Raw genomic sequence first — 14029 nt, forward strand, 5'->3', positions numbered from 1 at the left:
AGACAGTCTACGCAATCCATGCTCCTGGACTTTACTGAAACCATCAGGATACATATTATGGCTTATATAATCCAGAAGCTCTTGGTACTTAGTGACATCCATTTCTATTGAAAATGAAGATAAACGGGAAAAAAAGTTAAAGGAATAGCATTATAGATGTAAAGAACAAAGTTTACATGCTCACACTCAATTACAAAGATATAAATAACTCTAAACGTGTGTGAATACACAATTAGTAAAAGAACTGTCACCCCGTCCTCACAGCTCAATACGCCCACAAAGTTTAAGCCAGGGATACAGAGTACAGTCCATACAAAGGGACGGGTAAGGCCTGCCAAATGGATGCAGTTTGAAAACATGGCAGTTTAACAAAGGGCGCCCAGGCACTGCAGTGCCAGGCCTGACTTTTCTATTTAGGGTTACTTGTGTGGGTGGCACAATTACTGCTGCAGGCTCACTAGTAGCTTTTACATGAGCAGCCCTGGTATACATAGTACACTTTACTATCAAGACTAACATATCAATGATGGGCAAACAATTACCATTACACTTTCAAAAGGGAGCAATTGCACATAAACACTGATCATGAAGTGGCGAAGTGTCCAAAACATCTATTTTGGCGAAAGCATGTCATAAAAAGATGTAGGACAGAAGGAAAAAAGGTTAGGGTACCTAAGCCAAATAATGGGCAAGTACAACACCATAGTGCCAAGGTTAGAAATCTAGTAACTGTGCAGCCAACAGACAGGATAAAAAAAACACTGGCAATAAAAAGGCCACACTGAGGGACAAACAGAAAAGAGTAAGGAAATTAAGAAGACCCACAGGGCATAACCATTCAGGCGTCACAGTGAGGCACTACAAACAGTTTTCTCAGATTGACATACCACCTTTGAGCACAGGACTGGGGTCCCACAAATGCACAAATAGTTATTAATTATTATCAATTATTATCAATTAAAACTATGCTACTCTCAGGAGGCAAAACTTTTGTCAGACAACTAGACCACATAAAAAACACTATATGCCATGTGAGGCAGCAAGAAATATTAAAAGTCACTGGAGGATTAAAAGGGAGCAATTACGATGATTAGGAGGGAGTACATACGTTGAAACACAAAGCACATGTCGAAGCACAAAAATGCAACACAGATATTCATGCACGCACAATTTATAACAAAAGAGGCCTGGGAAGGCCTCGTGACACACAAGGAAATATTACGATCATGAATGCACGATAAATAAGAATAGAGGCCTAGGAAGGCCACTTGAGGCAGTACTAAATATTAAAAGTCATGGGAGAATTAGGAGGGAGCACATACAAGGAAGCACAAAGCACGTGGCGCACAAAAATAAAGCAAAACAGAGCTGGGAGGGCCACGTGACACAGTAAAAAAATGATACCATCATTCATGTACAAATTAAAGGAATAGAGGCCAAAGCACGTGGTGCACCAAAAAAATACGACACAGAAATTCATGCATTCACAATTTATAAAAAAGAGTCCTAGGAGGGCCCGGTGACGCAGAAGGAAATATTACGATCATCCACGCACGATCAATAAGAATAGAGGCCTGGGAAGGCCACGTGAGACAGAAATAAATATTAAAAGTCACAGGAAGATTAGGAGGGAGTACATACGAGGAAGTACAAAGAACGTGGCGCAGAAAAATAAAGCAAAACAAAGCTGGGAGGGCCACGTGACGCAGTAAAAAATAATACCATAATGCATACACAATTAATAAGAATAGAGGCCAAAGCACGTGGCGTACCACAGAAATACGACACAGAAATTCATGCATGCACAATTTATAAGAAAGGAGGCCTGGGAAGGCCCTGTGACATGGAAGGAAATATTACGATCATGCACGCATGATCAATAAGAATAGAGGCCTGGGAAGACCACGTGAGGGAGCAAAAAATATTAAAAGTCACGGGAGGATTTGGAGGGAGAACGTACGATGAAGCACAAAGCACTGGGGCACAAAGCTAAAGCAAAACAGAGCTTCATGCACACACAATTTATAAGAAGAGAGGCCTGGGAGGGCCACGTGAAGCAGCACAAAAACATAGTTACAGAATAGTCAATAACAAAAAACTATACAAATTTCTCACCTTGCAAGGACAGGAAGAAGATGAACTGGACGAATGACGTATGCACACGATGAACAGGACGAATGAAGTATACACTGAATGAACTCAAAGAATGAGGTATGCGCTTGATGAATTCAACGATTTAATATCAGCAGTTTCCGCAGGAATGTCACTACTGAATAGAAGAAGTTCTTGAAAGATGCGAGGTTACTTATAGCTTTACTTGTACAAGGATGGGAGGTTACTTATAACTGAGCATGACAGTCATTGGTTAAGCAATACGTACAAGGGTTTCAGAGCTGTGATTGGTCAAACAGGATGTCAGAATGATGGACGGCGCATAGTGCCTATTCTAAAAAATACATTTATGCGCACAGTGAGTGCGAACCGTTGGGGTATACATCCAGATGGGGGCGGATATGGCACCTGCGCACAAAACATCCACCGAAACACGCAGGCGGAACACGTGCGCAAAGTGTAGGGGGTAAACAGCTAGATAGGGTACACAGTTTGGTAGAACACTGGCTTGGACCGCAGGGGCAATGGGGCTCCCCCCCACGTCTCCAAAGTTTTATTTGAGCCCCTGGGGATGGGGTCCAGGGGGATAATAAAAATTTGTGATAGGGGCTATTTTGTTTTTACTGTAAAATTTTAATGTGTGCATGGGGCACTGTACAAACATGCATGATGTGACACAGAAGCCCTGATGCGACGCGAAATGTAGAGATGTATTCGCAACGTATGCGCGGGTACGCGCAAAGAACAATTAGCTGTACAAAGGTCGGTGCGATCACCGTACGCGTACCGTATGATTATCAAAAAAAAATGCAAAATTGAAATATATATAATTTAATTTTAAAATATTAAAAAAACATTAAATTAATAAAAAAATATTTTAGAATTTTGTTTTTTATTATTTTACATTAAAAATATGTTATGTAACCTAAAAAATAAAATAAGTAAAAATAATTATTGTAAACATTTAGGAAATTAGTATAAAAAGAAATAAATATAAAAATTAATACATTTAAAAATTATCATTTACAAAACCTTTGAAATTCACTAAAAAAACATAGGTGTCAGCCACCTTATAGTAGGAATTAGCATTTAAAAAACCTTGCAAATTCACTGAAAAAAACCATAGGTTTCACACACGTTATAGTTAGGAATTAGCATTTAAAAAACCTTACAAATTCACTGAAAAAACCATAGGTTTCCCACATGTTATAGTTAGCTGGACATTTCACTCATACAAAACCATTGAAATTCCCCCATTATAGTTAGTTCAGAGAACTATAACTCGCACGCCCGCAATGCACTGCTGATGACGTCACACATTACATCACTCATGACATGGTCAGTCACATCACTCATGACATCACTGATGAAATCTCAAATGCACAAAGAACACTAACTTACTGATATTACTACTACAACCACTATCTTAGTGACAGGACAAAGTCTGCATGGCTTCTTGAATAATCAGCCAAAGCAAGCTCAGAGAAGCACGATTAGGTATCGCAGACCATCTGGCTAGCGCAAAGTAGATTGCATGATATTTGGAATGTAAACTTAACTTACCTCTGAGTGTGACCAGCATGCTTTTTGAAAAAAACATGAGCATTGTAGAACACAACAAATAAATAGTTACTCATTGCAACAGGAACAGGTGCTGTCAATTATTCATTCGCAAAGCCCAAATCAGTGCTAGCAGCCAGCTCGTTAATCAACTCCCCCACCAGTGAGTGACAAAAATGGATGTTCTACGGACCTTCTTCGTGCATAAGATCACAGATTCTGCTATTGTCCAAAGGACACATTGCACAATTAAACTATCCAGCCACGATTATCATGACATCTTTTAAACTATCGTTACAAATGGTATTCAGATCCCCACTTACATTTTTTAGCACCCGGCCCAGATCACCTGGTGCAATATTACTATAAAAGTTAACAACTATCATGCAATTGTTAGCACCAAAAAACTGCTTGACTAGCTTATAGTGACTCTACCCCAGATATGAATCTGTTTTGCTTGTTTCCAGTGTATTAGAAATATACGTACATAACCACCCTTTGGTCTGCCCCCTAAGCCCTTTACTGCTTGAATATCAAAGGTATTTAAGCTGTTAATATGAGTTGGTTCTCTGGACCAGGTTTCCTGCAAACATAATATATCACAGTTCATAATATAATCAGACCAGACTGGATAATTTATCTTTGAGCGCAGTCCTGAAATGTTCCAGGAAATAACGTTACAAGGGTACATTCTGGGTTAGGAGGGGGACAAAGTGGTGCAAGTCTAGCGGTATTAAGGTTAACATTGTTGGTTGACATTGATAGTTGTACTGGAGGGTGACAGGGTGCAGGCAAAAAACCTGCTCTCCCTGCAGTGTCTCCCATCGCCAATGGTTCCCCTTCGCTGTAGTGCTCTGTTAAACTCATCTCTGTGACCATATATTCTGATCCACTCTCCTGTACTAGAGTACCCACTGCACTACTTCCAACTGGCCCCTCGTCCTGGTTTAAGTACTGGTCCGGGGAAGCCAGTCAATCAATATCTTCTAGGGTAATGAAGACATCAAATTGATTGCTAGTAGGAACTGCATACCTTTGCTGTTCTAATCCAAAGTAGTTCTCTCCCTCTGGGGCATACTGTGCGGGCCTTTATATAGGCCTATATGGTTGGTAAAAGAAACCCAAAGGTAGAATGTTTATCCCCTTGGTTCTGATGGGCCAAGTTCCAACCCTGTCTAGTATGGTTTGGACCAAGCCAGGTGTCCTAAACGTTAACACTATACAATCTCCTGGCAATGGCTTGTTAGAGCCCCCGAACCTGCCAATTCACCTAGCCATCTTAAACTTCGTGAACAATTCATTAGTTATACCTGTCTTTGCACTTAGGAAATGCAGAGACTTATTCCTCAGTGTTGACCAATGCTCTTCTTCGCCCGGATGCAGAGAAGGACCGTTGGCCAAAACCACTGTGTATGGTGTGACTTCCGGGGGAAGATGCAAGTTCCTCGTTCCTGGCAGATTTCCCAAATCATCTTTGCACCTCCTTTGTTGCTTGGGCTCTGCCTCCCGTTACCCCTAATATGGACTTCCCTATTTAAGGGGGCCCACTTTGGATTGTTTGCCAGCTGATCTTTCCCTGTAAGTGTACCCTGTTTTGGATGTGATGGCCCTGCTTGATTTAAAGGGGGTTGAAATGCGCTTTCTCCCATAGGCCCAGCATGAAGCAGATTTATTGATATTTCTGAGGTTGGAAGTGCTTGTTGGTGTGATGAACTCCCACTCGCACAGTTACCATTAGATTGACCAGGAAATGGGACCCTACTTATTCTTAAAGGTGCAACTTGCGTTCTACATTGGCAGATACCAGGCCGGTCTGAGAGCACAGTTTTTACAGATCTTTCCAAATTAGATAGCCTCTCTTTTATTTGGGTAAGTGTGTGACTTAGTGGGTTCAGGAGAGCTAAAACAATAGACTCTAATTTTTCCCAGAAAACCTCCTGCTCCTGCACTGTGGGTAAACTTTTGTGCCCAGAATGCTTTAGGATTATATTGTGTTCCTGTATAGGTTCTCTCTCCAAGGTTTTTGATTTAAGTCCCAGACCTTTTGAGGAGTTACTTAGTTTGTTAGGACCCTACCCCCTTCTCGTCTTAACTTGAGGTGCAAAACTGCTACCTTCGTTAAATTTTGCTTTCTGGCCCCTAGTGGTTATAGACGAGCCGTCGAGGGTCAGTTTGTTAATATCCTCCGTGGTCCCAAAGGCATCATTAATTTCTATGTCACTTACCATGGGTTGTAGAGGGTCTGTTACAGATGTATTGAGAGCATGGTTGCTATTTACAAGAGGGGTAGTCATTACTAAGCGGTTATGGGAAGGTTCGGGCTCCATAGACAATCTGCGCTAAGTAAGCTAAATTTCATGAATCAAAGCAGACTCAGCCCTTATGAGGAATGCATTCAATGTTCCTACTACTCCCTGTCCTGTTAATGATTTACGTTTACTCATGAGTTAAAGCCCCTCTACACACTCCGGAATATGTAACTAATGCCTTATCCCCGTGTACCTTGTTAGCCTTGTTATTCTTTTCACATATGAGTGCCCTTGATCTTCAGATGTCATTAATGTGGCCCAGGCCGACCTCCTTTGGCCTCTGACGGGTGCAGACGGGCCCGTCCGTGGCCCGGGCACTACCGCGAACGTCCCTCATTGTGCGAGTGCCGTGTAGATTAAGTAGGGCCTCCTGACCCAGGTGAGCCTCATTGAGGGGAAGGAGAAGGGTGCGCTGGGACCTGTAGCCCTGTTCCCCTGAAGTGATGGTGTCATCGGCAGCAAACAGTGGAGCAGCCCCATCTTTAAAGACTTTGGGAGGGGGAATGGAGCATAGCGGAGCATAGTGTATTTCTAGTGAATTTTTTAAAACTCTGTGGAAATACGTGTAGAGGCACTATGCTTGCTATGCCCAGGGTTAGGCCTCTCTCTCATTTTACAGATTGAGCATGAGCAAGAAAAAGAAAGCCTTCTGAACAAACATGCGTAGAATAGCTTACTTGGGCATGCAATCCTAATAGTAGAGTACCTATCCTAAAATATGTTCTCTTATCCTTACAGTACCAATCCACAAAATACATAAGTGGAGAGGGAAAACTTACTAACAAAGCTTTGCTTACCATCTTATTCTCATTCTCAACCCCATTTGATGGGTCAACTCAATCTGCCTTTATTTTAATGCAGGGATGCATACCACACATCACTTGGAGATTGCTTGGGACTGTATGAGCTAAAGAAAGAAAGGCACAAAGAACACTAACTTACTGATATTACTACTACAACCACTATCTTAGTGACAGGACAAAGGAGTCTGCATGGCTTCTTGAATAATCAGCGAAAGCAAGCTCAGAGAAGCACGATTAGGTATCGCAGAGCATCTGGCGAGCACAAACTAGATTGTCCACGACATGAGTAATCAGAGACACGGTATAGTTTAATATGTTTATTTCAATTACGTGCTCTAAGATGCAGTATCTTTGCTAACATAAGTAAAAAGATGCATACAATCAATACAATCAGCATTGTTACAATTCCATAAAATACAAAGGGAGAAAGCATAATATAATGATAGTGGAACCAGCTCTATAGCTCCTTGTGTACCAACCTTCCCTTGCTAGGAGCTAGGTATTATAATAACAGAAGATCTCTAGGTTAAAACGGGGTACCCCATACCTCCAAAGTCAGGTAAAGTGAATCACATCCCAGATCAGCACAGCTCTTTGTCGATGGAAACGTTTCTTCCAAGTGCAACACCTTGTGAATGCTACACAGAGATATTCGGATGCAAACTAACTGACAATAAATCTGGAGAAAACTCAGACAATGTCAATCAACAAGAAAAGCAAAAATTCCTTCACCTGGATTTGGAACCATACCCGTATTGAGGATACATCAGTGACTCACTCTTCTCTCCCGAGCCGAGTAGTCGCTCCCCAGTGTCCTGACGACACGTGGTATCGTTGTGCAGCGCCTCGCTGTATTTACTTGCATTTTGCATTGCTTGGCGCATTTGTGCTCTGCTGAGATTGATCATTGCCGCTTTTGCTCTGTTTAACATTGTCATTGCTACTGTAACTTTGTTTGTGCCTGCGCGTTATCCCCCAGCGCTCCGCTGCCATTTTGATTGTTGTTGTGGTCAGAGTAAACCCGCCCCGCCTCCCAGCTGAGCAGCCCTCCCACAGACTACTTCCAGCGCTCCACTCCCTCCTAACGCTGTGACTCACTCTTCTCTCCCGAGCCGAGTAGTCGCTCCCCAGTGTCCTGACGACACGTGGTATCGTTGTGCAGCGCCTCGCTGTATTTACTTGCATTTTGCATTGCTTGGCGCATTTGTGCTCTGCTGAGATTGATCATTGCCGCTTTTGCTCCGTTTAACATTGTCATTGCTACTGTAACTTTGTTTGTGCCTGCGCGTTATCCCCCAGCGCTCCGCTGCCATTTTGATTGTTGTTGTGGTCAGAGTAAACCCGCCCCGCCTCCCAGCTGAGCAGCCCTCCCACAGACTACTTCCAGCGCTCCACTCCCTCCTAACGCTGTGACTCACTCTTCTCTCCCGAGCCGAGTAGTCGCTCCCCAGTGTCCTGACGACACGTGGTATCGTTGTGCAGCGCCTCGCTGTATTTACTTGCATTTTGCATTGCTTGGCGCATTTGTGCTCTGCTGAGATTGATCATTGCCGCTTTTGCTCTGTTTAACATTGTCATTGCTACTGTAACTTTGTTTGTGCCTGCGCGTTATCCCCCAGCGCTCCGCTGCCATTTTGATTGTTGTTGTGGTCAGAGTAAACCCGCCCCGCCTCCCAGCTGAGCAGCCCTCGCCCCTCCCCCTCCACCATCCATATATGACAGTAGTTCCCGCGCGCAGCGTTCACGCGCAGCGACCGCGCCCAATCCGCGCCGAAGGTGCGCCAAAGGTAAGCCCGTCTACGCCCGTCCGCGCCTGGACCGCGCCCAGCGCCAGTCCCCCTGCCCCTCGCGCTGCCCAGCCCTCCCGCATTACCTACGATGCCACCACCCTCCTAGCCCTTAACCCCAGTCGCGCCCCCAACTGCGTCCAAGCCGCTCCTGGACACACCCATGGACCTTTCTCCTGCTACTCCTGCAAATTCAGCGGCACCGACAACATCTCCGCTACAACCACACCACTGACTCCCGACCCCAACCACCTACAATGCATCCTTCTCAACACCCGATCAGTCCACAGGCACGCCATTGACCTATGGAATATACTAGACACCATTTCTCCAGACATCGCCTTCCTAACGGAAACATGGATGAATGCTTCCTCCGCAGACATCACCATTGCCATCCCTGAAGACTATAAGATCACTCGCAAAGACCGTACCAGCCACACAGGAGGAGGAATCGCTATCGTCCATAAGAAATCAATCCGCATCTCAACCAGCTCTGACGCCAACCTCGCCAACTCCGAACACCTTCACTTCCAGATCCACATCGACCCCAAAACCACACTCAGAGGCACCCTCCTCTACAGACCACCAGGACCCCGCGCAAAATTCAGTGAAGACATCACGGACTTCATCACACCACACGCGCTCCCCTCCAAAGAATACATCCTTCTGGGAGACCTCAACTTTCACCTTGAAAAGATCAACGACCGCAACACCACCACCCTCCTGGACAACCTTGCCAACCTCGGACTTAAACAACTGGTCACTTCCCCCACCCACATCGCAGGTCACACACTCGACCCCATCTTCACCTCCAGCAATCATGTCTCCTTCAGCCACACTACGGATCTCCTCTGGACTGACCACAGCTGCGTTCACTTCACCTACAACAAGCCCAAACCCACCAACCAACTCCAACCAACTCTGCAAAGAAACTGGAACAAAATCACCACCGACCAGATCTCCTCATCACTCCTTCTAAACACCCCAGCCCACTCCTCTGACCCAAACCTAGCCGCCGCCAACTTCACCCTATGGTTATCCAACACCGCTGTCACCTTAGCACCACTGAAAAAACGTCAAAGCAAACCTGGCAACAAGAAGGCCTCATGGTTCAACGATGATCTTAAGAAGTCCAAGAAACTCTGCCGCACCCTTGAAAAAGCGTGGAAAAAAGACCCAACCACCAACACCAAGGACGCCTTCAAAAACGCCACCCGCACTCACCACCAACTAATCCGAAAGGCCAAGAAAACAGCATTCAAGGATCGAATTGACAACAACGCCCACAACAGCAAGGAACTTTTCAACATCGTCAAGGAGTTTTCCAATCCCTCGGCCAACTCCAACGACATCACCCCCTCTCAAGCCCTCTGCGACTCCCTAGCCTCATTCTTCCACAACAAGATTGCAGACATCCACAACAGCTTCGACAACCAACCCGGAGCCCAACCCTCCCAACCACATGCTGAACACTCTCCCCCCGCGAACACCCTTAACGACTGGAAGCCAATCTCCACTGAGGACACCATCCGCCTGATGAACTCCATCCACTCAGGATCCCCCACAGACCCATGCCCTCACCACATCTTCAACAAAGCAGACTCCGTCATAGCACCGCACCTCCGAGACGTCATCAACTGCTCCTTCAACTCCGCCACCTTTCCGGAAAACTGGAAACACGCTGAACTCACCGCCCTTCTGAAAAAACCCACAGCGGACCCCAACGAACTCAAAAATTACCGCCCCATCTCGCTCCTTCCATTCCCGGCCAAAGTAATCGAGAAAGCTGTCAACAACCAGCTCGCCGCTTTCCTCGAAGCCAACAAATCCCTCGACTCCTCACAATCTGGCTTCCGAGCAAAACACAGCACTGAGACCGCCCTCATCGCAGCAACAGACGACATTCGAACTCTACTGGACAATGGAGACACAGTCGCCCTCATCCTCCTCGACCTCTCTGCAGCATTCGACACAGTCTGCCACAGCACCCTTTTACAACGCCTCAGCAACATCGGAATACATGGAAAAGCACTTGAATGGATCACCTCGTTCCTCACCGGAAGAACCCAGAGAGTCCGCCTTCCACCATTCAAGTCCGAGGCCACCGAAGTCATCTGTGGCGTACCACAAGGATCCTCTCTCAGCCCCACCCTCTTCAACATATACATGAGCTCCCTCGCGACCATCGCCCGCCAACACAACCTCAACATCATCTCTTACGCGGATGACACTCAACTGATCCTTTCTCTCACCAAGGACCCCAGCACCGCCAAAACTAACCTACACGAAGGAATGAAAGAAGTTGCTGAATGGATGAAACACAGCCGTCTGAAACTGAACTCAGATAAATCAGAAGTACTCATCCTAGGTACATCCCCCTCTGCATGGGACGACTCTTGGTGGCCGGAAGCCCTTGGAAAAGCACCCATCCCGACAGACCACGCACGGAACCAAGGCGTTATCCTGGATTCTTCACTTTCAATGAACAGACAAGTCAGCGCCGTATCCTCATCCTGCTTCAACATTCTTCGCATGCTCAAAAAAACATTTCGCTGGATCCCCACCGAAACCAGGAAAACAGTCACCCATGCTCTGGTCACGAGCCGACTGGACTACGGAAACACCCTCTACGCAGGCACTACCGCTAAACTCCAAAAGAAACTCCAACGAATCCAAAACGCCTCAGCCAGAATCATATTAGACATCCCACGCAACAAACACATCTCTGGTCACCTGAAAGACCTCCACTGGCTACCCGTCAATAAGAGAATCACTTTCCGACTGCTAACCCACGCACACAAATCACTCTACGACATCGGACCAGAATGCCTCAACTCAAGACTGTCCTTCTACACCCCCTCCCGCCAACTACGCTCCTCCAGCCAAGCCCTCGCCACTGTACCTCGCATCAACAAGACCACCATGGGAGGCAGATCCTTCTCTTACCTAGCTGCTAAAACCTGGAACTCACTCCCCACTCACCTTCGCCTTACCCAGAACCACCTAGCTTTTAGAAAACAACTTAAAACGTGGATATTTGACAAGTAATCCTCCTCCCCCTCCTTAGCGCCTTGAGACCCTCTGGGTATGTAGTGCGCTATATAAATTCTCTGACTTGACTTGACTTGACAAATACCTTGGAGTCAAAGTTGACAATGGTGGCCAGTTTACTATTCAGAAAGTTAGCATTAGAGGTAAAGGCATTGCTGTAGCAATCTCTTTAAAAGCACTAAACCACAAACTTACCAGCCCATCCCTCCTGCCCTTGTCACGAGTAATACGAGCCAAGCTCCTGCCAACAATTACTTATGGGAGTGAAGTACAGAGAGGCAGAGATGCAATGATTTTGGACAATAAGTCACAGCTCCATATAGGATTATTTTTAGCCTTCCCAAATACACCTCCCCAGCTCAAATTAGGCTTGAGTTTGGTGGCCAGACAGGGGGAGTAAGTAACTGTTTGGGACAAAGTCCGGAAAGCCAAAAAGGGAATCTTAAACGATTATTTATGGTCGGAATCAGAGCAAAGCCCAGCCTCACCATCCTCTAAGTGTCTGAAAGACAGTCTGGCGAATTTCGGCTTGCAACAGCTTTGGAATACCCTTACCAACCATATAACGGTTAAATAATTGGTAAAGAAAACTATTAAACATTTCTCATGGACTGAAGACAAGACATCTCTTGCGAAAAGGTCTCATGGATGGATGACCCTAAACTCCTACACCGCGCGAGCACAACAGAGCTATCTTGACTTGGGCTACTCAAAAACGACTTAGTTGAAATTCTTAAAGTACAGATTGGGCCTGTTACCCTGTATCTACCATTTTCGACACACTGGCTTAAGGATAAGGCGGGATCCTTCTGTCACTTATGTGGCATGGCACCTGAGGATATATTGCATCTGTTGTGTTCCTGCAACAAATTACTGGAGGAACAAAAATGTTTGCTAAAATATCAATTCAACCAGCGAGGAATACACTCACGAAGACAAGCAGTTCTTGCCTGCTTTTCACTCAATGACCCGCAGTTGAACTGTAGCTTTGTGCAGTTTATGAAGGTGGTGGAAAAGAAAATGTCTAAATCTGACTCTTAATTGTCCCTTAGATAACATTATAACACAAGTTACACCTTATTCTAATAATGATTGTCAAAAAATTGCCATTGTATTGATTTTAAAAGGAAAAATTTCAACAGAATATATACCATTTTATGTATACAGATGACATTTTATTGCTTGTAGTGATATACGTCTTGCGTGTAGACTAAATTTTAAAGGTTGTATGGCAATGGTTTCAATTAACTATGCAAATAAAAAAATACTTACTTACTTCCTTACCCTCCCTCTCAATAAACCCGCAGAGGTTGTCCATATGGTCCAGATTATTCAACATTTTCATGTTACCATTAACCTAGGTTATTGCACACCACCACCTTAATTTATGATTTTACGTGGACAATTAGTGGATCCTCCTCGGTCTGGAGAGTGGACCTTGGAAACACACCACCATCTCACACGTTGGCTTGATGTTTTGGAACTGTCTCTAGCCCAGTACACAAAGTTAAATTTCTTGTCATCACAAAACGCATCTCAGGTGAGTTATTAATGACTCAGGCTCGCGGTTAGAGATTGATTGAGTGGGAGCACCACCCTAAAGTGGCGAGGCTACCTCTCCATTGAACATATGATGCCCTACTCTATTTAGTGTAAACATCTGACTTTCCAGCTTTTTGGACAAGAGGCAACCCGGTCACAATGATGGTTACCCAGCCCATTTTCAGGGCTAGTTGTCCTTCACTCATTTTCCCTCTTTCTGTCTGCCACTGAAAGCAAGGCAGATGCAGGCAGGGAAAATGCAGAATTGCAGCCATGATCAGTGAGAAAATGTTCCGTAAGTCAGGCTAAGTTTTATAGTATTAAGAAATTCCTGCTTTGGGAGTTTATTTTCCGAAAAGATGTTGAGTTCCTTAAACATGGTGCCCTCAACAGAAAACTTTCAGTATTACGAAGGAAGCTTCCAAGGCACCCTTCACATCACAAAGATCCCCTCCCGACAGGTTCTTATTTCTAAATGGAGTAGCTTGTCCTCCACGAGGGAGGCATGCCCTCTGCACCCCTAGCATACACACAGACTGTCCCCCATGGTCTACATGACACTGTTAGTTTTGCACTGTGTGCGAAGCAGAAGCATGAGCCTACTTTAAGGGGACTGGAGCATGACAGACATGAAAAGTTGTACTCCACTTATGATGGTCTTAATGGTGCTTAACTTTAGTGGATGACTACATTCTGTGAATAATTAATACAAATTTTCATTGTGAACTGCAACTGCACATGAGTGCTGCCTAGACTGTAGACCATCATCTGTGTTTCTGTTCCATCATTCCCCTTCTCAAATGTTGTGTTACTAGAAAGAACATATTTTTAGCAAAATATGTTATTGAAACTAATGTACCTATTA

Source organism: Lissotriton vulgaris, chromosome 9 (genome assembly GCF_964263255.1).
Source record: "Lissotriton vulgaris chromosome 9, aLisVul1.2, whole genome shotgun sequence".
In the NCBI taxonomy this organism is placed as follows: domain Eukaryota; kingdom Metazoa; phylum Chordata; class Amphibia; order Caudata; family Salamandridae; genus Lissotriton; species Lissotriton vulgaris.